General features: G+C 38.9%; 1 long non-coding RNA gene across 4 annotated transcripts in view; it reads right to left on the bottom strand.

Moving 5' to 3' along the window:
• Window positions 1-6,166: 6,166 nt before the first annotated feature.
• The window catches only part of LOC124103023 (uncharacterized), a 72,752-nt gene continuing 54,471 nt past the window's right edge, over window positions 6,167-24,447 (bottom strand). Inside the window, exons 1-7 of one of the 4 annotated variants that reach the window (XR_009228210.1) lie at window positions 21,574-22,817; window positions 20,538-20,720; window positions 19,198-19,308; window positions 17,396-17,546; window positions 16,730-16,852; window positions 10,913-11,050; window positions 6,167-7,981 (exon numbers count right to left, since the gene is read on the bottom strand). This is a non-coding gene — a long non-coding RNA (uncharacterized LOC124103023). Of the gene's footprint in view, window positions 7,982-10,912; window positions 11,051-16,489; window positions 16,885-17,395; window positions 17,547-19,197; window positions 19,309-20,537; window positions 20,721-21,573; window positions 22,818-24,447 lie in introns of those variants that run through there. The other 3 variants (XR_009228209.1, XR_006855055.2, XR_006855054.2) reach the window with 3 other exon arrangements.

The raw sequence follows: 24,447 nt of genomic DNA, 5'->3' as shown, positions 1-24,447 counted from the left end.
CAATAATGCAGCACTCTGGAGTGTGTTTTCCTGAATTCAAAATGTGGCCAAACTCTGGGGCTGAAACCTTGAAACCATGAGCCAAAATAAACTTCTCTTCTTTTTAAGTTGTTTGTGTCAGGTAATTTGGTTACAGTAGCCATGAAAATAACCAGAGTCCTTAATATCAGTAATATAAACTCTGCCATAGGAGTTTATTATATCATTGAATAATATTGAATTGAATGATATAAAGTCAATGAACTTTATATCATTGACTATTGACTGACTTTTTCTCTCTTAGAATCTGAATTTCATATTCCTAGTGCCGCAGTCTGGCTGGGCACAATCAGGAGCCACTTGTCAAAAGAAACTAACTTTATTTTTAGAACCACACACGCCAAACTAAACAACCTCTCAGGAAAAACCCTCAGAGCCCCAACTGCCACCACCGGCTTTCCACAAGCCTCTCTCTCCAACACAAGCCTCTCTCCACCTCCCACAATCCTCCTGCTCTTGAGGCCGATTGGCTGGGTCACGTGGGCAGAGCCAAAAAAGTCCCCCAATGAGCAGCTCCATGGTCTGAAAGGGCAGGGAAACAGCCCAATGAGCATCACCGCAGAGGAGCCAATCAGCTAGATGTTGCTGGGGCCGCTGTGAGCCAATCATCAGCCGGCAGCTGAAAGTTTGCTGGCAGCTGGAAGTTTACTGGGGCCCCTTCGGCTGTGGCTCTCAACATCCTAGATGTTTAGGGAAAAAAACTGATGTAACTCCAACATCCTGCTGATGGGTTCACTCAGCTCTTCACATGCTACACTACTGTTTCCTGTGTTACACCCCACCCTGTTGGCAATGTTCTTGGCATGCATTCTGGGGGCAGCATACATAGTAGAAGCTTCCCTTTAATTCTCTGGTATATGAAAGGAGGCAGAATCACTTCTTGAATTACAGAAAGTACCTCTGTCAAAGGCAGGGGTTGGGGAGTTGAGTTTTGAACCTCACACAGAGAATGTTTCCATGAGACACCACTCAATCCCACAAAATTGCCACTTCAAGATAGATGTCACAATCTAACTCAATGGGGGCTCTTGTTTTTCAACTGTCTGTTTGGAAAGATATCATTTCCTGTCTTATGTGTGAGGGTGACAAACAGCTCGAAGCAGAGAATTGCTATTCAGTTTGTTTAAGGTTTTATTCACTGCTTCTTCTATTATTGTTTTTCTTCAAGGTAGAGGAAGCCTCTGGTCCTATTAACTCAAGGAACTGATTGACAACCAACTCCAGTATTTCTCTAAGTGGTCAGACATTCAGGCACAAAGTCTGTTTAATTCCAGGATGGAGTTACAGCCTGCTGTTGTCTACCAGTAACAACTGAAAGGAAGTTAGATGGCCTGTTCTTTTTATATGTATGTTTGGAACAATGAGTGGGGGTTAGTAAGAGAGATACTTTATTGTTTCTATAACAGGGAAACTTTTCTGAAGACATACTGTTATGCTTTGGATATGAAGTGTCCTCCAAAGACTCATACATGAGAGGCTTGATCCACAATGGACCAATGTGCAGAGGTGGGGATTTGGGGAAGTGACTGTATAATGAGGGTTCTGGCCTCATTGATGGATTAATCCATTGATAGGTTTGTAATTTGATGGCATTATTAGGAGATAGTAGAAACTGTAATAGGTGGGGCCTAATTAGAGGAAGTGGGTCACTGAAGCTGCACCCTAGAAGGGTTTATCTTGTTCCTGATCCCTTCCTTCTTCTCTCTCTACTTCACTGTTGCCATGAGGGGAGAAGCTTTCCTCCACCACACACTTCTGCCATGATGTTCTGCCTCATCTCAGCAATGGAGCTGCTGACCATGGACTGAAACCTCTGAAACCATGAACCAAAATAAACTTTTTCTCTGGGCTGGGGATGTGGCTCAAGTGGTAGCGCACTCGCCTGGCATGTGCAGGGCGCTGGGTTTGATCCTCAGCACAACATAAAAAATAAAAAAATAAAGATGTTGTGTCCAGCGAAAAACTAAAAAATAAATATTAAAAAATCCTCTCTCCCTCTCTCTCTCTCTCTCTAAAAAATAAATAAATAAAAAATAAATAAATCTTTTCTCCTCTCAAGCTGTTCCTCTCAGCTATTTTCTCTCTGCTGTGAAAAAACAAGCTGTTGTAAGGTGTTTTTAATAAACAATAATATAGATTTGAAACGCCAACTTACTGATGCCACAGTCTGGCTGGGCAATAATTCAGGAGCCACTTGTCAAAAGAAACAAACTTTATTTTTAGAACACACACACCACACCACACAGCTCCTCAGGAAAAACCTTCAGAGCCCAACTGCCACCACCGGCTTCCCACAAGCCTCTCCACCTCCCCCACTCCTCCTGCTCTTGAGGCCGATTGGCTGGGTCACATGGGCGGAGCCAAAAAGAGTCCCCCAATGAGCAGCTCCATGGTCTGAAAGGGTGGGAAAACAGCCCAATGAGCATCACCACAGAGGAGCCAATCAGTTGGCAGCTAGAAGTTTGCTGGGGCCGCTGTGAGCCAATCATCAGCTGGCAGCTGGAAGTTTGCTGGGGCCGCTGTGAGCCAATCATCAGCTGGCAGCTGGAAGTTGGCTGGCAGCTGGAAATTTGCTGGGGCCCCTTCAGCTATGGCTGTCAACATCTCCCCCTCTCTGTTTAAACAACAAGCATGTGGCTTAGGGACCGTGCCTGCCTTAGGTTGTCCATAGTACATATGGTCCTTACCCGTCATCGGATGAGCTGACCTCAAGGCGTCAGCCTCCTGTCTTAGGTTGGTGCCATTGCAATTGGATCTAACCCATCATTGACTACTGGTCCAGCATACAGCCACACCTGTGGATAGGTCTTTGTACCAGCAGGGGGGGTGAGGTTCTTTGCCTCACCTCTGTTGGCCCCCAAATTTTAGCTGAATGACCATGACAAGCAGAAGGGAGGAAGATACACCAAGCCAATTGACGGCTCCTTTTGGAAAAATTGTACCACTGATGACACCATCAGCAAAAATACCCCAACACTACCACAAGTCACTGCACCAACAGATAGTTCACAATGCATACAAGTGAGTTCACAATGCATACAAGTGATACATAGTCCAGGCAAGCAGACAATTGGGGAATCCCCGATTGAGTAAAATATCAGGGCACATACAGGATTGCCTGGAGCCCTTAGTTTGGGCAATGATTTAGCAGATAAAACTACACATGACATACATATTTTCTCTACACTAGAAGAAGCTACAAATTTTCATAAAAAGTTCCATGTCAATGCTAATACTTTATAAAAGCATTTTAAAATAACTAAGGAACAAGCTAGACAAATAATAAAACAATATCAAAATTGTGTGACCTTTTTACCACAAGTTAATCTTGGAGTCAATCCTAGAGGACTGATACCTAACCATATTTGGCAGATGGACATCACACACTTGCCAGAATTTGGAAAATTAAAATATTTGCATGTTACAGTTGATACTTCTTCTGGATTTTTGATGGGCTCCCTTCATGCTGGAGAAAAAACTAAAGATATTATAGCTCATTGCTTACAAAATTTTGCCACTGTGGGCGTTCCAAAACAGTTAAAAACAGATAATGCCCCTGGTTATACTTCTACCTCTTTTAAACAATTTTGCTCATCATTTGGCATTACTCATATAATAGGAATCCCATACAATCCACAGGGACAAGGCATAGTTGACAGAGCTCATCAAACTATTAAAATGTACTTATTAAAGCAAAAAGAGGGAATTGGGAAGGGGTATATATTCCCCAAAGATAAACTTAAAATAACCCTATCTAGAGATAGCAATAGATAAAGTACAATTAAATTTTCCAATTAATTATTTAGGAGTTCTATTATCCTCAACCATGGTCCGTCCACCAAAAATTCAAATACGAGTAGATCAACTCAAATCACTTAACAACTTTCAAAAGTTATTAGGAGACATAAATTGGATAAGGCCTTATGTAGGTATACCAACAGGAGAGTTGGGACCTTTATTTGATATCCTAAAAGGTCCATCAGATCCAAATTCACCCCGCATGCTAACGCCTGAAGCAAGAAAGGCATTAAAAATCATTGAAACATATATGGAAAATATGCATTTGGATAGAATTGATATAAGTTTGCCTTTATTATTTATTGTACTACCAACAAAAAATATTCCTACAGGAGTATTTTGGCAAGAAGGTCCATTATTATGGATACATTTATCTTATTCTCCTAACACTATTCTTACTAGGTATCCTGAGGCTGTAGGACAATTAATACTCAAAGGAATAAAAGCAGCAAAGGGAGTGTTTGAAATTTCTCCCAATAAAATTATTACTCCATATACTATGAATCAAATTGATGAGTTAGCTAATGAGTTAAATACTTGGGCAATAATCATGTGCAAATCTAATGTTTCATTTGATAACCACTTACCATCTAATCCTTTATTGTCTTTTTGGTCATCGCATCCTGTAATTCTTCCAAAAATGACAAGAAAAACACCTATCATGAATGCTCCAAATATATTCACTGATGGGTCAAATAATGGTACAGCAGCAATAGTTACACCTGATCAAACTTTTACATTTTTAGTACCCAAACAATCAGCTCAAAAGGTAGAGCTTAATGCGGTATTACAAGCTTTTGTGATGTTTAAAGATTCTGTATTTAATTTATTTTCCAATAGTCAGTATATAGTTAATGCTATAGTATCCCTTGAAGATGCTGGTAGGATTTCCCCTTCCTCTACTGTTGTCTCTTTGCTTTCCACTATACAAAATCTAATCTGGGACAGAAAAGATCCGTTCTTTATAGGACATATCTGGGCACAATTCAGGAGCCACTTGTCAAAAGAAACAAACTTTATTTTTAGAACACACACACCACACCACACAGCTCCTCAGGAAAAACCTTCAGGGCCCAACTGCCACCACCGGCTTCCCACAAGCCTCTCCACCTCCCCCACTCCTCCTGCTCTTGAGGCCAATTGGCTGGGTCATGTGGGCAGAGCCAAAAAGAGTCCCCCAATGAGCAGCTCCGTGGTCTGAAAGGGCGGGGAAACAGCCCAATGAGCATCACCACAGAGGAGCCAATCAGTTGGCAGTTAGAAGTTTGCTGGGGCCGCTGTGAGCCAATCATCAGCTGGCAGCTGGAAGTTTGCTGGCAGCTGGAAGTTTGCTGGGGCCCCTTCAGCTGTGGCTCTCAACATACTGATATTTTCTTACCTGGTTCCCCACATAAGCCATTGTGGGAACTTATACTTCAACAGGCAGGATGGGTAATGGAATTAGCAGCAGCTAATAACTCTGGGGCAGAAATCTTCACTGTACATTCAAAGCAACACCACCATACTGGTTTCGGGCCAACCCTGTTCACCGTTCTTTGCTGAGCGTTTGCTGTGTATCTGGTAATATATTCAGGGCTAAGGATACAAAGTGAATTAGAGAAACATGATCCCTACTCTCCTGAAGGAGAAACAGATCCAAAAATTTAAATGAAGAAATAAGATAATGACAAGTTTCAAGAAGTGCCATGAAGAAAATCAACAAATTGTAGATAATAGGAGAGACTAACTGTAAGTTAAGGGAATCAGAAAGGATCTTTCTAAGATGGATTTTTCTTTTCTGTAAAATTCTTTCAAATTTTTGAGACAGCAAATGCTTAAGAATAATCATATTCTTTTATGGGTAAAAGATGTGAAGGCCCCTTCCATACCTTCCTAGTCTACTTCTTGACATGGTTTTTCTATGCTAGGAAAAGAGTCCTAGAGTTTCCTGCTTAGAAGTCTTTTGGGGGAGGTACTATTGAAAGATATGCTAGAAAATTTTTGATCTTATGTCATTTCATGAGGAAAAAGCTCTAATTCAAAAATCTGACCTCCAAATTTTTGGTTGCCAACACTTCTAGGTCTCTAGAAAAAAAAGTATCTCTCTTAGCACAGTTGCAGGGCTAGCTGCTACCAGCTACCACCAGGAAGCCAAATACACGTTAATGTTTCCAAAGCTCTGATGTCTGAAAAGACTATCATCAAGTTGCTGTTCTCAAAACCATCATTTCTATCCACCTATCTTCTGCTCTTAACCTCTGTCCAGTTTACTTTCCACCTTCTCTTTAACCCCAGTGGGAAGGGATCACAAGGGTCTACTGAGATGTATGGAACACATGGAAAAGACAAGTACTGATTCTTGTTTATTCAACATTTGAGGTAGAACCTCATTCCCATTCCAAGATGTATAATATTTGACATTCTGAGTAAATAAAACCAATCTATTCAAAATGATGGAAACATTTTCAGTACAACAAAAAGATATTGATCATGCTATAAAAGAGGCATTAGTTTTATTTACTAAATACCTATTTCTGGGTTGGGTGGCAGCCAGGCAGAACTTCAAAAGATGTGAGCCCAACTGGTTTGCATATTGCCTTTTTAATTATAGTTTCTTCAATCTCCCAGGTCTGTAAACATTTACTCAATATTTTACTATGCTTCAAATTTAAGAATATAGTTGTCTCTTAACTAGTTTGTAAACCAAACAGAAAAAACAGTTCTTAAGATGGAGGAGATAGCATCTGATTGACACACTGAACCTGGATTACGTGTTAAATAAGAAATGCCCTCCTTGAGCCAAAATCATTGTGAAGTGAAAAACAAGTGAACTTCTCAGCCGACTATGCATCCATTAAATGTTTGGAAAGCTGCCCTGTTTGCACATGGAATCAGAAAATAAAGTGAAATAAAAAGAATCCATCCCATTCCTCTAATTTCATCGTCTTGCTACAGCCATCATCCCCAGGGCTTTCCTCTAACCCAGTTGCCAAGGAGGCGTGCGGGGTTATCCTCTCTGAAACACCATTAACCATTCAGCGGGTCCTCTTGGGGATGCTCCAAAAGCATTCTATAGGGAAACTGGCTGCTTCTCTGGGCTCATCATATGGAAAGTATATTTCTCAACACAGCTGGCAAACAAATCTCTTTGAAGGAGATAGCCAAGAGGCCTGAGATTGGCCCTCATATGATGAGTTCAGCATCTTTCACTCTCCCCAGCCTATAATATTCTTCCTCCCTTGTAGTTATTTATTATTGTTCAATATTTATGCAAGCTATAAATGTGCAGAGTACTGCACAATATCACAGAGAAGGCCAATAAAGACACCTTCTCCTAAGGAATAGAAAGGGACCCACAAGTCAAGTTCATGGGCAAAGGCTTCCCTGAAGAGTGGAAAGCAGGGAAACAGTGGAGAGCCAAAGTTATGTAGTGTCAGGGACCCAGGGTAGGATCGAGTATAATATGTTCTGCTGGATCAGAGCTCCTCTACCCCTGCAGAAGATTTAAGGAGGCAGGGACTTGACCTCTCCATGCCTTTGGCTATCCACACTTGTTTTGTAAATAGAGGTATAAATATTGGTTCAGAATTAAGACATGCACCATAAACTACAACTCATATTCCTAAGCCACACTGAAGGTAGTGGAAGCTATTCAAAGAGCAAGACTTTATCAAGTGGTGTTTCTAATCTGGGGTACATTAACCATGGAAAAGTCCCACCAATGCTTTCTGTATCATATTTGAAAATAAACTGCCATTCTGCCAGTCTCCAGCAAGCATGTCTTCTGTCTATCAGGAAAGGACTTCAATAAAGTCCAGGCCATGGAAAAACTATCCAAGATCACAATATCAGCAAATGACAGAGCTGAGGTCCACATTCCCTCCCTCAAGGTCACTGTTCCCCCTGGTGGAACTTCCACCTGTCTGCTCCTTCTTGGTTGCTCTAGGTCTTAGTTTCTCAGGTTTCTTTCTTTCTCATCAACTCTTTCCTCTGTTTTCCCCTAAATGGCTATCCATCTTTCACCTTAAACTTGAGGCTTTCTCTCGCCCCTGTGGATCTTTATTTCTCTATCTTGGAGCCTCTCTGATTTTTATTTCTATGTTCTTCCAGCCATTTTTTCTCACATCTCTATGTGGTGGACTCCACCATCTCTCCAGCCCTTCACCTAGGAGAGAGAAAAGCTTGTGAATCCTGAGTCAGACAAGCATGGAATGAAATATCAGCAATGAAACATACCACGTGTGAGGCCTTGTGAAGCTCTCCAGAACTATTTTTCATCTTTCACATGAGGATAATACTTACTGCATAGCTGAAGCAGAGATTCTGTTTGTGGTCTAATGTCTGTTCTCCTCTTTCTTACTAACAGAGCCCTAATTTATAGCTGAGTACAGTATAGCCAAGCTAAAATACCATTATAAACCTCTGTTTCAGTTTCATGTGACCACGCAATTATGTCTCAGCCAATGAGACATAAGCTGAGGTGTCAGCAGGATCATCCTTTATTCTACTTTCCTCCTTCCTAATCCTAGAATACACATATGATAGCTCCGCTTCATCAGCTGTTTTCTGTCTTGAGGAAAGCTTGAGAGTGGAAGCCATGTGCCAGAGATGGCTGAGCAGCAAGACACATAACTGGATCATTAAAGAGACTTCAAAGCTAATGAAGGTAGGGGAAGCTATTCAAAGAGCAAGTCCTTACAAATCTAGCTTAGACCACTACTTGTCAAGTTTTTCTCTCAAATACAGATGGAGCCAAATCTAGCCTATATATTGTAATTATTCCTCCTTTTTACTTGGAGAGGATGCTACAGAAGAGATAAAACAGCCACTGTTCCTGGGAAAGCAACTGTAAGCAGAAAGGAGAGAAATCTCTCTCTCTAACACTTTAATTTCCCATGCCTCCCAATGGCCCAAACCTAGCCAGAGGACATCTTCAAGGAAGCCTAGGAAATTCCTGGCAGGGGAAAGCCCCCTTCAAGGCAGAACAGAACAAATAAGGGCCAGACAACAGATCTGGGTACACACAGACAAATGACGTGGCCTTCCCAGAGACTGTGAGGTGAATGAAGACTTGTATGTGGAGAATTTAGCACAGTGCCTGTCACATATCGACTTTCTGTATATGCTGGCTCCTCCCCCTTCATTGACTTCGATTCCATCATAGATTCACAACATTCATCTCTACATCTCTCCAGACAGATGCTCCAGACCTACTCGCTCTGTCCAAGGCAGAACTCAATTCAACACCCTCTGCCTCTACAAAATTCCCTTACACCTGTGTTGCAACACAGGCAATAGGATCACTTGCATTTGAATCTCTCAGTGTTGAAATCTTCCAATCCTCTTAAACTCTTCCCCATATCCATCAACTTACCAAAACACATGTTCTGCCTCTATGGGTTCCCTAGATATCCCCTCCTATTTGTGGCCATGAATTGAAATCACCTTTAGTATCACTGTATCTTCTTCTCACATTCTTGGTCCTTCCCTGTTCTCATCTCTCTCTTCTTCATCACCAGTTACTTTTCTCCCCCCTTACATAAGGTTTTGAATTATTGTAGCTCAGACACAACCTCTTGGCCCCTTTTTGCCAAGAAGTTTTTTTTTTCAGTCAACTAGCAAATTGCTAATAAATCAAGTTTATGAAATAAAGAATTTGTTGTCCCCATTCATATTCTCTTGCTACACTCCATGTGTGACCTGTCTTCCATGGCTCATCCATTGGGGGCAGTGGGGAGAGGGTAGGCCATCACTAAAATCTCTGAAATAGTAATCCCACCACAGCTATGTCCACATGATCATAGTATCTTCCTGATCAAAACTCTACAGGTTTTTGATAACTAGTCACAACAGGAGGAAAAGAGCTTGCCTTATAAAATTTGTTTCCTTTATTCTAATTTGTTACATATGACAGCAGAATGCATTATAATTCATATTACATATATACAGCATAATTTTTCTTATCTCTGATTGTATATAAAATATATTCACACCATTGGTGTCTTCATACATGTACTTAGGGTAATGATGTCCATCTCATTCCACCATCTTTTTTACCTCCATGCCCCCTCCCTTTCCCTCCTACCCCTCTACCCTATCTAGTGTTTGTCTAATCCTCCCATGTTCCCCCTCCCAACCCCACTATTAATCATCATCCTTATATCAGAGAAAATATTCAGCATTTGGTTTTTTGAGATTGGCTAACTTCACTTAGCATTATATTCTCCAACTCCATCCATTTACCTGCAAAGGCCATGATTTTATTCTCTTTTTTATTCTCTTTTACTGCTGAGTAATGTTCTATTGTATGTATGTGTGTGTGTGTGTGTATGTATGTGTGTGTGTGTGTGTATGTGTGTATATATATATATATATATATATATATATATCACATTTTCTTTATCTATTTATCTACCGAGGGCACCAAGGTTGGTTCCACGGTTTAGCTATTGTGAATTGTGCTGCTATAAACATTGATGTGGCTGTGTCCCTGTGGTATGCTGTTTTTAAGTCCTTTGGGATAGACTGAGGAAGAGAGAGCTGGGTCAAATGGTGGTTCCTTTCCCAGATTTCCAAGGAATCTCCATACTGCTTTCCATATTGGTTGCACCAATTTGCAGTACCACCAGCAGTGTATGAGTGTGCCTTTTTCCCCACATCCTCACCAAAACTTTTTGTTTGTGTTATTAATAGCTGCCATTCTGACTAGAGTTAGATGAAATGTTAGAGTAGTTTTGATTTGCATTTCTCTAATTGCTAGAGATTTTAAACATTTTTTCATATATTTGTTGATTGATTATATATCATTTTCAGAGTTTAGTACCTTGGCCCATTTATTGATTGGGCTATTTGATAAAATGTAATTTTTAATGTTAATTTGTAATTTAATACTTCTAACAATAAGAAAAATATTTGTTGCCTCATGATTCATGAAATGGTAAGTGTGATAATAAGTGTGATAATTAATTTTGGCTATCAACCTGGCTAGATTGAAAAAAAGCCTAGAAATTTGGTAAATCATGACTTCTGGGTGTGTCTGTCAGAGTATTTCCAGTGATTCACGTGTAAATGAGCAAAGTGAGTAGGGAAGACTTACCCTCCGGGTGGCAGTCAGGCACGATCCAGTTGGCTACGGGCCTAGTTTCTTAGAGTGAGCCAAGCTACTACCCAGTTCTCAGGCCCTCCACCTTGCAGATGCCACCATGGAACTTTTCAGTTTCATTAACAACATGACCTAATAACATATTCACATTTTAAATATCTATCTATCTATGTACACACTATATACATACATACACATAAATACATATATATATATATATATATTGTTCCCCAACAGAAGACCTTAACTAAACTAGTAAATAAAGTGTCCTCACTGGGAATCTTACAGAACATGGAACAAATGATCAAAGAATCTTTCTACCCTCATTTTACACCCTAGCATATGGGATCCAATATTTGAGACTTACCCGGATTTAGCAAGTGCTCAACAATACTGGTGGCATAACCGTGTACCCTATTGTATCTCATCTCTCCCCGCATGTCTATTGTTTTGGTTACAGCCTGCCTTCAATTTCAGCATGTCAGTTCATGTTCCCAACCCCTAACAGGTAGTGAATAACAATATATCCTATTAATCTTGGCAGTTCCCATGTATCTAAGAGAGAACTTGAAATACACAGGTTCGTTAGAAATATTTGTGAAACTGAATAATTTATCTACTTCTTTGGTGGTCAAGAGAAAGATTTGAATATACTTTTCTTTCTTCCTAAAGAAAAAAATCAATACTTGAGGAGTCTGTGCTATGTATACAAGCCAGAAGTTCCTGACAGTCAAATCCAATCAAATTTGGATTTCTACATTCCTCAAGTACATTGTAAACTATAATAACTATTTCCATGGTTAGTGATGCATGTCACTAACTGCTTGCCTTTAGTACAAAAATGGGATATTCATAATGTCAAATTTTAGAAATAATACAAATATTTTTATTATGTGAGAAATAATCTTATTTAAGTCCTCTTTGCGAAGGATTCTTTTCAAAAACTAAATCAAAATTAATTTGGGGTATCATGTGATTAATGAATATAAGATGCTTGCAAAAACAATTATTGCTTTCAATATTTACTTTTTGGGGGGTGGGGGTACCGGGTACCAGGGGTTGAATTCAGGGGCAATTGACCACTGAGCTACATCCCCAGCCCTATTTTGTACTTTATTTAGAGACAGGGTCTCACTGAATTGCTTAGCATCTCACCTTTGCTGAGGCTGGCTTTGAAGAACCTGTGGTCCTCCTGCCTCCACCTCCCCAGCTGCTGGGTTTACCAGGTGTACACCACCGTGACCGGCTCAATATTCACATTTAATAATTTTAATAAATAAAAGTGAATGTGGAAAAAAAAAAGCCCTTTACTTAGTAACAATTTGGCCAATGGTAACATTGTGAGGAATTAAACTATACATTTTAGGATTTTGTTTTAAAGGTAAAAATGTACTCACTGCAGGAGAAATTAAGTTTTTTAAGAATGGAATGTTAATGTTAATGGAATGTTAATGGTGACGCATGCCTGTAATCCTAGTGACTCAATAGACTAATGCAGGAGAGGAGAGGATGGCAAGTTTGAGGCCAGCCTCAGCAGCTTAGTGAGACCCTGTCTCACAATAAAAAGTAAAAAAGGACTGGGGACGTCACTCAGTAATAAAGTATTACTGGATTCAACCCCCAGTACAAAAAAAAAAAAAAAAGAATCAAACAGGAGACCTATCCCTTGAAAATGATGATGAAGAATTAAAGAAAGTATTTATACTAATTTATATAAGATGAAGTTCAAGAAATAAGGAAGATATTTCTCTATTCTATCCATGCATCTTTGTCAACATAAAATCTGTCTTTCAAAGTTAAGTTCTGAAACTTTTGTCCCTCACTCCATCTTACACTCAGCTGCCTGCCCCTCTGACTTGCCTTCATGGTGCCACATCTCACCCTGAATGGTAATAATACTTCCCTGGTGGCCCCACCTTTCTCTGGAATTAAAACTCTAGGCTCTGCCTTGTGCTCGCTGGTTCTGTACAAAATGCAGACCCAGGAGGGTCTGCTTTGGGAGGTGCAGCCAGGGCCTGCTAGCTGCTCCTGCTCCCACTCTCCTCCTGAATAAGTCAAGTGGGACCAGCAGGCCAGCCTTTCCACTCAGCCTGTCTGCAGAGGGATTGGGGGGAGGCACCACATCGATTTCCATTTCATCTTTGCTGTTACAAAAGCTCATTGATATCCATCAGGGCCTCAAAACAGGCCTGTTAAAAGCATCTTTGGTGCATCAGTCTTCATTGTGTGAAACTGTTCTGAACATAATAGGATGTCTCACTTCTCTGCCTCCTCTCATTACATTCAAGGAATGCTCCCAGACATTAGTGGTAATGGACCCTTCCACACATTCCCCAACCCTCTACAAGGATGAGATAGGCCTTGTGACTAGGCCTCCTTTTGGTCAAAAATTAAAACTGGGGACAGCTGAATCTTAACATCCCACACAAATAGTAAATTATATATTTAAATAGTGGTATTGGTGCTGCTGCTGTCAATATGGCAGGAATGATTAAGAAAAATAAATCATTTTTACTTTTCTGGGACATAGAAGGCACAATTTAAAAATGACTCCTGTTCCACACCAAATTAAAAAAAAAAGTTCAAAGGAAAATATTATCTCTACTTAGGAGATTTACTGCTTCATAAACTCAAGAAATGGCAAGTGGAGTGTGCTCTTAGAGTCTTTTAGACCTCACCCCCATATTCCCCATCCCAAAAATGCACACGCAGAGGGAATGGTTTCCACTATAGATGAGTTATTTGCATTCATATGGACAATTTTGACAGTGGCAGAAAGGAAGGTTTTATTTGAGGGAAATGCATGCTGAAGACCAGCTTTTCAGGCAAATGCTTGTTAGTGTTGTGCTGCTCCTTGGGGGACAAGGAGGCATATCCTGAGGTTTAAGATTTAATGAGTATTCTTGGAGAACAGACCAAACTGTGGCCACAGAAGATAAATTACAGGCAATTAGGTCTACATATGATCCGTTATCCAGCATGCTAAGCCTCACTCACAACCTGTCTTCAGATTCACGTTTTTCTGCAAAAAGCAAACCTACTCTGCTTCTGAGAACATAGTTTACTGAAAAGAAATTTCTCTGAGTTGATACCCAGAAGTCCAGCCATAAACAAACCCAGATTATATTTGCAGGCAGCAAGGATTGGGTTACCGATTCCTTCCGGAGCATATTTGTTACAATCCTGTTGAAAGTCAGCTGGGCTGGCAAAGAAGCTCTCATTTGCAAAGTAGAAAACTGAGGGTTGTGCCAGTGGACAAGGCTACAGAGCCAGCAGGTGTTTTCAGCAATTACCAAACACTGACTCTCAACCTGGCTGCATCAACATCACCTGGAGAGAATGCTGGAAATACAGCTTTCCTGATTTCTATCTGTTTTAGACTGAATTATGTCCCCTACCTCTAATTTGTACCTTTGTATACCAGACACCAAGTACCTCAGAATGTGACTGTAAATGAAGACAGGATCTTTAAAGAGGAGCTTAAGGCTAAATGAGGTTATTGGGGTGGACCCTAAATATGACCAATGTCCTACCCAGAAGAGATTAGGACACAGATAACCTCAGAGGAAAGCTCATCTGAAGACAAACAGAAGACTGTGTCTTTTTCTTTTTTAATTGATTTTTTTAAAAATACACAACAGCAGAATGCTTTACAATTCTTATTACACATATAGAACACAATTTTTCATATCTTTGTATATAAGGCATGTTCACGCCAATTCATGTCTAACCTCCACGATCATACCTTGGGGGAGTGGCATGTCTAGGGACTGGAAGTCCAAGGCCACTCCCCAAGGTATGATCGTGGAGGATTACCATGCCCAGCTCAATTCAAGAAGACCAAGGCTATATTGCTCAGGAGTTTGCTCTGCATGGTCTAGTTGAACATTTGCTTTTGGTTAACCTGCAGAGATGTCTCATGTGAAAAGATCTTGAGTCTCCAGAATCCAAACATGCACAAGAGACAATTGTTTGGCTGGTCAAGTGCCTAAGCCTGGAAGGAAATTATGAACCCCCTCAATCCCCATTATTTGAATTATCCAGTTGGTTTCCTAACATCATGTTTCACGATTAGTGCTCCCTGCCCATAAGATTTGCAACTTTGCATTTTATTTGTCTAGAAGCAAATCTGACCAGTAATACCTCCTATCTGGGCACAGGTACAAGTGTTTCTGTGGCCCAACCCCACCCCAATTACCACCATCTAGTTACTACTCACCTACTGAATTTCCCAGTCCTGTATTTATTTGTTAAATCAATAAGTATTTATTGAATACCTATTATAAGTTAGGCACATTTCACATCCTAGACACACAGTAGTGACTATAGCTTACTAAATTCTTGGTCTCACAACCAATTTCTTGTGGTAAAAAGACAATAGTAAAATAAGTAAATATGAGAACAATTTAAGATAAATTCTGTAATAAAAATAAAGCAGGGTGAAGAAATAGAGCAGTGGACCCTGAATCCACAGAAGGAGCATCATGTGGGAACATGTAGAAAAGCAAATTCCCAGGCCTCATGCAACTCTTTTTGCATCAGATACTTAAGGGTGGGACCCAGCAATCTGGTGCATGCTGAAGTTTGAAAACCATGCTGCAGTAAAGAGTAATGAGGGGAGAATTCTCTAGAATGATAGTTAGGAATAACCCCATTATTGTGGAGAGATGACATCTGACTGAGACCTGAATGTCACATGAACCAGGATATATCTTAGTCTAAATTCTCCATCAATATCACTTAAGCTTTCCTAAAGTCTGTGGTCTTTACTTCATGCTTACCAAACACTTTCTGTTATACTTTCCCACTGACGCTGGCTTCATAGGTGTGTGACCAGTGCAGTTGCACAAGTCCCTGTGCTCAGCAGGGTCCCACACTTAGTTTAATGCTCTGGTTTTGCCACCTTGAAATTCTGTAATTTTACCTTTGAACTTGTATTTTATAAATGCAATCCAAAAAGCATGGAGCAGATATGGGCAGTACATGTGCCTTCCAATTCACAAAAATGCATTTGCATTCCCATGAGCACATGTCTGGAGGACCTGCAAAGTATGGACATTCAGGAAGAGTCAACATGCATTTAGTAAGTGTGCTACATCTATGGCTGAGTAAGCAGGGCAATGACAGTTCTCCATTCTGGCCTGAACTTTCTTCAAACACAGAAGGAATACAACAATATTCTAAGAAACAAGAACTACTCAGGAACCCCATTGTATTTTTTTCTTCTTCTGTTATTTTCCTGTGTTCACCAACCATGAATGATGGAAAAGAAAGTAAACAGGAAAACTAGTAGTTTATTTTCTTTTCAGTTCTTTCTTATCCTTCAGGGAGCCAAAGTGGGAAATCTTGGCACAATGTGAGTGGATCAAAAAATGAAGAAAAAACAATTGAGTTAGTTTTGTACAGTGATTCTACTCTCTGGTAAGAGCAAAATGTATATGTCAGCATGAGCTCTGAAATCATGATTTCAAAGATTCCCAGTATGAGTTACATCTTATTAAATTACACTTAAAACTATCATTGTATAATATAAATAGTAAAATATATATATATATATATATATATGTAGTAGTTTAAATTTATAATTTTTATTTAAAGTGACATTAAACAGCAAATTTAAAAGTATATGACAAGTTGAGAGAAAGACTATGGAAGAAAGGGAAGAGATTTATATTTTAATTCTCTCGGTGAAAAATTTTTTTCCAGGTTTTAAACAAGGAGTCTTACATTTTCATTCTTACTGGGCTCCAGAAACTCTGCAGCTGGCACTGTTTGCAATTAGAAATCTTCCATAAAGAAGCCGGCACTCACCCGCTGGCATGAGCATTCCAAGATATGCAGCAGCTGTATTTCCCTTTGTCACAATTGGGCCATCAAGTTGGGCATCCGCCCTGGGGAAGGTGCCAGGCAGTACTTCTTGTCAGAAGAGCACAGCTGCATCCATATCAGAGAGGAAGGTACAGTCTCTGTAAGTCAAAAAGGCAACTTTTCTCCCCAGCTCTACCTGTACCCCATGATAGTAGCAGCTTCTTTAGTCACAAGATAGTAGTTTCCAAGTCTGAATACAATTCTGAACCTCAAAAGAATTGACCTCTCTCGGGAGAGCCTGGGGCCACTTCTTTACAAGGCAAGGATGTAAATGGGACTAGCAACCCAGACACTGACTGGAAGAATAAACCCAGCATGAGAACATTAGCTAATTGACTAGGGCTTGTGAACACAGCCCAGTAAGATTTGAGGAGTGAGGATCCCATAGGTTTAAAATGATGAGGTTTGAGGCCCCTGTCATACTTCTACCTTCTCCTACAAACTTAAGTTGTACCCACATTTAATGGAAATGAGCTCCCCCTACTCTAATCCACTGCAACTTCCTGGCGTGCCTTTACCAACCATCCAATTCATGGTGGGGAGGAAAAGTTACCTTCACTTTGCCTGCTCAGGATTCAACATTGAACATTAAGGGGAAAATTCACTTACAGGCAGTTCCAAGACCTGGTGTGTGTCACCTCACACGATGGGATCCATCACCCCAGCCACTAGGATTCATGAGAAATCTGGAATCCTTCTCACACGTGGAGCCAGACAAGGCACAAAGGCTGTTTTCATGAACTTCAGCAGGTTTACGAGGCTAAAAGCGCCAAGATTTCAGGGTTACAGCACTATCCCACTCATTTCTTATTAAGATACTCCTTCATCATTGGAAATTCCTTTTAGTCCCAAATGACTTAAGTCCTGTTATTGAGCCATTAGTTAAAAGAAAAAAAAACTTAGAACCCAAATCCTTACCTCCCCCATCAAAACCATTAGCTTTTGGAGATCCATTTTTTACAAGTTGTCTAAATGCTGACTCCTGGGAATATGCTGTTCTATTAGGTGAAAACATGAGTAATGGATTTATTTTTCACCCTCAAAATAAAAAAAAAATAAATACCTTTAATTTAAATGTAATGTGAGGGAAACATTCTGGAAGAGTTCAAAGATACACTTTCTCCCCAACTCTGCTACAAAATACAGAGCTGCCTCTGGCATTGACCTTGCAAAGAGGTTGGAGGCCAGAGGAATGCCAGGAGCTGGAGTGCATGGCAGAGACAGGCTCTGCTCTTAGCCAGCCTTTTCTGCCCAACTAGCTTTCTCTGTCTGGCTCTCCATTTTTTCATCTTCAAATATGGACTAGGTCAGAGGTTTTCCAATTATGCTCCATGGAGTTCTTAATAAACAGGTTGTCAAACCTTACTTAGCAGAAAGAGTCACCTGGGAAGCTTGTTCACAGTCTGGATTCCTACCTCCAAGTCTCTGATTCAGCAGGTCAGGGAGGGAAGAGGACTCATTTGCCTAAATTACTAAGAAACTCTTTGGCTAATTCTTTTACTAGGATTATTGATGTGCCTCAAGTTGTGCAGAGAGAGGGTAGATATGAAAGGGTCTACCCCTCTCACCACCATATCAAGGAGAGCATCCCAGCTTTCCTGTGCATGATAACTAAGCACCTCATAAATTCTTGCCTGATAAGAGACTCAGAACCTAGCAAAAAGAATAAAAAAAACCAGGACTGAATGTCTTATAATGCTCTGTACAATGCCAATGTCTAGGACTCCAGAGGATGGGTTTAACTTGGGGCAGGTACATGTAGTACATTAGCAAACTCCTCTCTCCCAATGGGAAACTTCCAGAGTACATCAGAGGGAAATATTTCTCCTAGACTCCAGGGCATAAATCAAGCAAGTCTCCTTCCATAGTTGGAAAAATAATAATAGAGGCATTTCTCTTTAAAATAATTATTTCAAACAATTACTGTTGTGGATTGAAATATATTTCTCAAAAAAAAGTTATCCTAATCCCCAATATCTCAAAGTGAGACCTTACTTGCAGATGTGATAAGTTAAGATGAGGTCATGCTGGAGAAGGGTAAGCCCCTTAATCTGATTAATATGTCTATACCAAGACAATGTGGAGAAAAAGGGGAGAATGCCACATGACAGGGGAGGCAGATGTCTGTGACATCAGGAACAAAGAGAAAAATATGAAATATTCTCTTTCTGACACCTTGATTTCAACTTCCAGTCTCTGGCACTATGAGGATTAATTTCTGTTATTTATCTGCCCAGTTTATGGCATATCCTCATTGTGGTAATCACAAGGAAACTAACACAATTATTCAATTTGCAGATGATAAAAATGATTCTTGCAAAGGTCACTCTTTTATCTTAATTTGAGTTGTAGCACAGGAGTATGGCAGGTTATCCAAACTCTGCCCAGGCATCTATGAACCTTGTACTTACCATCATTCAAAAGCAACAAGGTCCATCTCTACACTGGCTCTCAATGGGTTGTTACAGCAATCTCCAGGTCACAGCAGGTTGTGTGGCCCCATCACCCTTGTATGTCTCATCCTTTCACAAAAAGAGGTCATTAATTACTTTTAGGCATGAAGTCTTTAAAAAAAACTGTATAAAAAGGAGTAAGTGTAGAAGTGCTCCAAAAAGTTCATGTTTCTCTGGGGGTGGGAAAACATTGTGCATTCTGAAAGTTCTGTGGAAATAGGCAACATTTCCATTTAGGGTATCAAAAAAAAAAAAAAAAAAAACTTTCCATTTTTAACTCATTGAATAACATTGGAATTAAAAATGCCCTGTCAAAATACCCCTTCACTGGTACTTATCAGCCACTATAGTCAAATAAACCTCTTATTATTAAAAAGCATAAAATGAATTTTAATATATTTTAAAAGTAGTATATGTTTGAATAGTGCCTTAATTTTTATAAAAGATTCAAAGGGAAACCTGTATTTCACACTTAAGACATTTATTTTTATTCTGAAAGAAAATACAATAAATAAGAATCCAATATTAGAAAAAAGATGTCCTAGTCCAATCTGATAAGTAAAACTAAGGGTGGCAGCTCTATTTTACATGTCAAAAATATACATGATCTAATGTAAAAGCTTTTTCATTCTGCTTTAAGATTTAAAACATTTTATCAAACATGTCATGCATATCTACAAATATATAAGATGAAAAATAAAAGGAACACTGGCATTCTTCCCATCTGGCTTGTGATATAGGTTGTTAACTGATCAATAAATCCCTGTGAAATATTCCCCTGCTGGATGAATCTCTTCCCTCCCTTGCTATTCTGAATTTCCTACTTTAATTTTTGGCAAGCACTAACCTGAGGTCTACAATCACATTCAGATAAGTTCCATTGTTTATACTAAGAAGTGTTTTCCCCTTGAACCTTGGCTTAAGCAAATTTGTTACATGGCAACTCAGACTCTCAGCAGTATAAGTTGGAGATAATAATCTCTAACAAAAAATAGTTCATATGAAACTCTTTTAAGTAACACCTGACATTAATATATTTAAATTCTGATTCAACAAACATAAATTCTGTTGTCATAAAACTTTCAGTACCTCTAGTAATATATAAATTGAAGTGCGAGGATTTGTATTTTCATGTACGTTCATTTGTTCCCCAAACTCTCAATGTATACCCACAGTGTGCCAAGAACCACTTGGCACAGGGAAACAGGAGAGTAAGATGCAAGCCTTAACATCAGAATACTTCATACAATCACATCTCATAAACAAGTACAATAGAAGTGAAGGAAATTGATACTCACTTTTGGAAAACAAAAACCTTGATAGCATACCGAGATTTTCCTAATGGCTGCATAAGAGTTAGCCTAGTTCTTGTACTTCTCTCCCCTCCTGTTTCCTGAACAAAAGGAAGGGACTGGGTCCGCCTGCATGCAGAGCAGGGAATCAACCCAACAGAAGAGTTGCGATTGCTGATTCAGAATGATCTGTAATATTGAAGAAATAAATGCATGTTTACCTTGCTGTGACCATTATACAATGTATACATGTACCCAAATATCACATGGTACTACTTAAAGTGTGTATAATATTTATGTTTTTGTGTTTCAGCAACAAATTTTTTTAAAAATGATTTAGGAAGGTCAAGGAACTACAGAGCTGAATTTTCTCCTTTACATGAAGTAAATCATAAATTTCAGCAAATGATAACTTTAAAATATTATTACTGGCACAGTTGTACAAAAGAACTAGATTCAGTTCTATGTTCTACACCATACTTTTTCAGTTCATCAGTATTTCCCAGTCACCCTATCCTTCGCATTCTCAACATGCACATTAAAATTAAAAACTGGTTATCTTGTATGTGTTTTTATCTCTGATAGTCTTGCATCTGCTATTGATGCCTTGGTTGCAAGAAACAGAAATAAATTCTAATTAATTTAAGAAGAAAAGTAGTAATTTATTGGAAACAAAGTTATTGAGAAAGACAGCTACTAAGACATCCCTAGATTCTCTATAACTGTTCAGTTCTCTACAAGGAGCTAATTTACTCCTAACTTGGCTCCAAGGATCCCTAAGCTCCTGACCATCCAGATTTTCAGAAGAAGAATCTAGTTGGCCTGGTCTGAATTAAGTGTCTGCCCTTACATCCATGGAGGATCAGTGTTCAACATACCTATTCACAAAGGGGGTAAAGGGCTGTGAACCTAGAAGCTGCTGTTACATTAAGCACATTTTAAAATATTCATATACTTTAAGGAGTTAAGTCTCTTGGTTTACCACACTGTTTCTTCTGTTAGACTTATTCTGGGTATAAGCCCAACAGCAATGAAGACTTACAAGAAGATGAACACACATAATCTGACGCTCTGCACTCGTCCCCACACATAAGAGTACTTTGTGATTTGTTCTTCATCCATGGACATGGGAGAGCCATTAACAGATTGGATGTTCCCAGTCGTTGAGACGGAATGAGGTTCCTCACTCAAAAGCACTACCTAAGGCATTCTGGTCCATTAAAATCTAAAAGAAAGGAACTGAACAGACACTTCACAGAAGAAATACAATCAATCCACGAATATATGAAAAAATGTTCAACATCTCTAACACTTGGAGAAATGCAAATTGAAACTACACTGAGATTTCATCTCATTCCTGTCAGAATGGCAATTATCAAGAATACAAGCAACAGGGGCTGGGGATGTGGCTCAAGCGGTAGCGCGCTCGCCTGGCATGCGTGCGGCCCGGGTTCGATCCTCAGCACCACATACAAACGAAGATGTTGTGTCCGCCAAATACTAAAAAAAATAAAGAATACAAGCAACAATAAGTGTGAGCAAGAATGTAGGGGTAAAGGTACACTCATATATTGCTGATGGGACTGAAAACTGGTGCTACCACTCTGGAAAGCATGGAGATTCCTCAGAAAACTTGGAATGGAACCACAATTTGACCCAGCTATCCTACTCCTCAGTTCAAACCCAGAGGACTTAAAATCAACATACTACAGTGACACAGCCACACTAATTTTACAGCAGCTCAATTCATAATAGCCAAACTATGGAACCAACATAGATGCCCTTCAACAGATGAATGGATAAAGAAAATGTGGTACATATACACAATGGAATATTACTTAGCCTTAGAGAAAAATGAAATTATGACATTGGCAGGCAAATGGATGGAGTTAGAGAATATCATGCTAAGCAAAATAAGTCAATCTCAAAAAACCAAAGGCCAGATATTTTCTCTAATATGTGGATGCTAATTCACAATAAAGCAGGGAAAAATATAAGTACTTTGGATTAGGCAGAGGGGAGTGAAGGGAGGGGAAGGGGTTTGTGGGTAGGAAAGATAGTGGAATGAATCAGCCATCATTACCCTATATACATATATGATTACACGGGTAGTATGATTCTACATTGTGTACAACCAGAAGAATGAGAAGTTATACTCGATTTATGTATGACGTGTTAAATGCATTCTACTGTCATGTATAACTAATTAGAACAATTAAAAAAAAGTTAGCAGAACCATCCTCCAAAATGTATCTGGTGAGATCCCCAATACGGCTCTGACAAGGAGACATGACCTTTCTATGTGATGGAGTATACATATAATATCTCTCTATATAGCTATATATTTATACATTATATATTGTATATATACAGTAATATATAAATATATATATTATATATATATATATATATATAGAGAGAGAGAGAGAGAGAGAGAGAAATCGACATATTTACTCTAAAAAATAGGATAAAGAGGAAGCAGGGATTCTGGATTGACATATGAAGACTGTCAAAATGTACAAATTTACTTCTTCAAGCAGCAAACGGGTCTACTGTTCCTTTATGTTGGGAAGGTTTCTTGATGAACTTGGTTTTGAATTACATGAAAAGACTCATACACAGTGAAAGCTTTGAGTCTAATGAGAAATGTCAAATGGAAAATGTAGGGAAAAAAGTCTTGTTCAAAAATCCCTGCTGATGAAACCTGAAATCAATATTGATGAATTTGGCTTGCCCAGATTTTGCTGAGTGGAATGAACTGGGTTGGGTGAAGTTATTTTAGCTGTATTTCCTCCACACGCCTATAGAGTTTTTTCCAGCGTTCTTCCAGCTACACATGTGGCATACATTTATTATTTACAATACACACACAGGAAGTGCTTGATTGATGAGATAACCCCTTTTTCAGAAAGATCTTTTCCAAATGGGCCTTTATACTGTATGTGTTAAATGAAGTACCATAAAGTCAGCAAGATATATTTTTTCACCGCTAGATTTTATTTCCGATAAAAATATTACAAGGGTGATTTTTTAGACAGTATGTGATATAAAATATGGTTACAGATAAATATAGATTGTGCCTCTAAATTTTTCTCTTACATGTTGTGTAGAGTGTGTACCTAGACTTATGCAAATTGAGAGAGGAGGAGAAAGAATGTGAATGAAAGAGAGGGGAGAGGTTGAGTGGGAACCGTTTCTGGAGAGAACACATTTATATAGTAGATCATTGCATTCATGTAGATTTTAATCCATACTCAGATATTTATATTTTGCTATGATGTTGAATGAGAACTATGAACATTTCAAGAGGCATCCGTGGAATTTCGTAAATGTTGTAAACTCAATGTTGAAATACTAGTATTGCCACAACAGGAATGTTCCCATTGAGTGTTCGAAAAAAAATTCTGTATTTGAATGAGGGAATAACTGTTAGGAAAATATCATATTTGTATCATTTGGTCTGCTATGAGCTATTAGTTTTAAATCTAAATACAGCTATGTCCTGCTTCAAACCTTACATATATATGTACATAACTATGCATGTATGTATATATGTGCATATATATGTATAAATTTTCTTTTTAAAAAATTCTTTCCCAAATCATTGCATTATGGACTTTCTCCCAACAGTACTCTCTCAGTATTACCTCATGGACAATTATATTGACAAAATACTCATATATTTACATGTATGTATGTGACACATACACACATGTAAATACATTTACATATGTACATATTTATTTATATGTAATATTTATTCATATATTCATTGACAAATAGAAACATGGGATATTATACATGAATATTTTTCACATATTTATACAGATAAATGTGTCTGGAATTTGTGATCTGACATAATAATATTTAACATACTTAACTACTAGCAATCATCATTCCAAATTACTACATGTAT

This window comes from Marmota monax, unplaced genomic scaffold, assembly GCF_021218885.2.
Source record: "Marmota monax isolate L192 unplaced genomic scaffold, Marmota_monax_Labrador192_F-V1.1 WCK01_AAM20220418_F8-fsc00059, whole genome shotgun sequence".
Taxonomy (NCBI): Eukaryota; Metazoa; Chordata; class Mammalia; order Rodentia; family Sciuridae; genus Marmota; species Marmota monax.
This window is presented reverse-complemented; position numbering and strand designations above follow the sequence as displayed.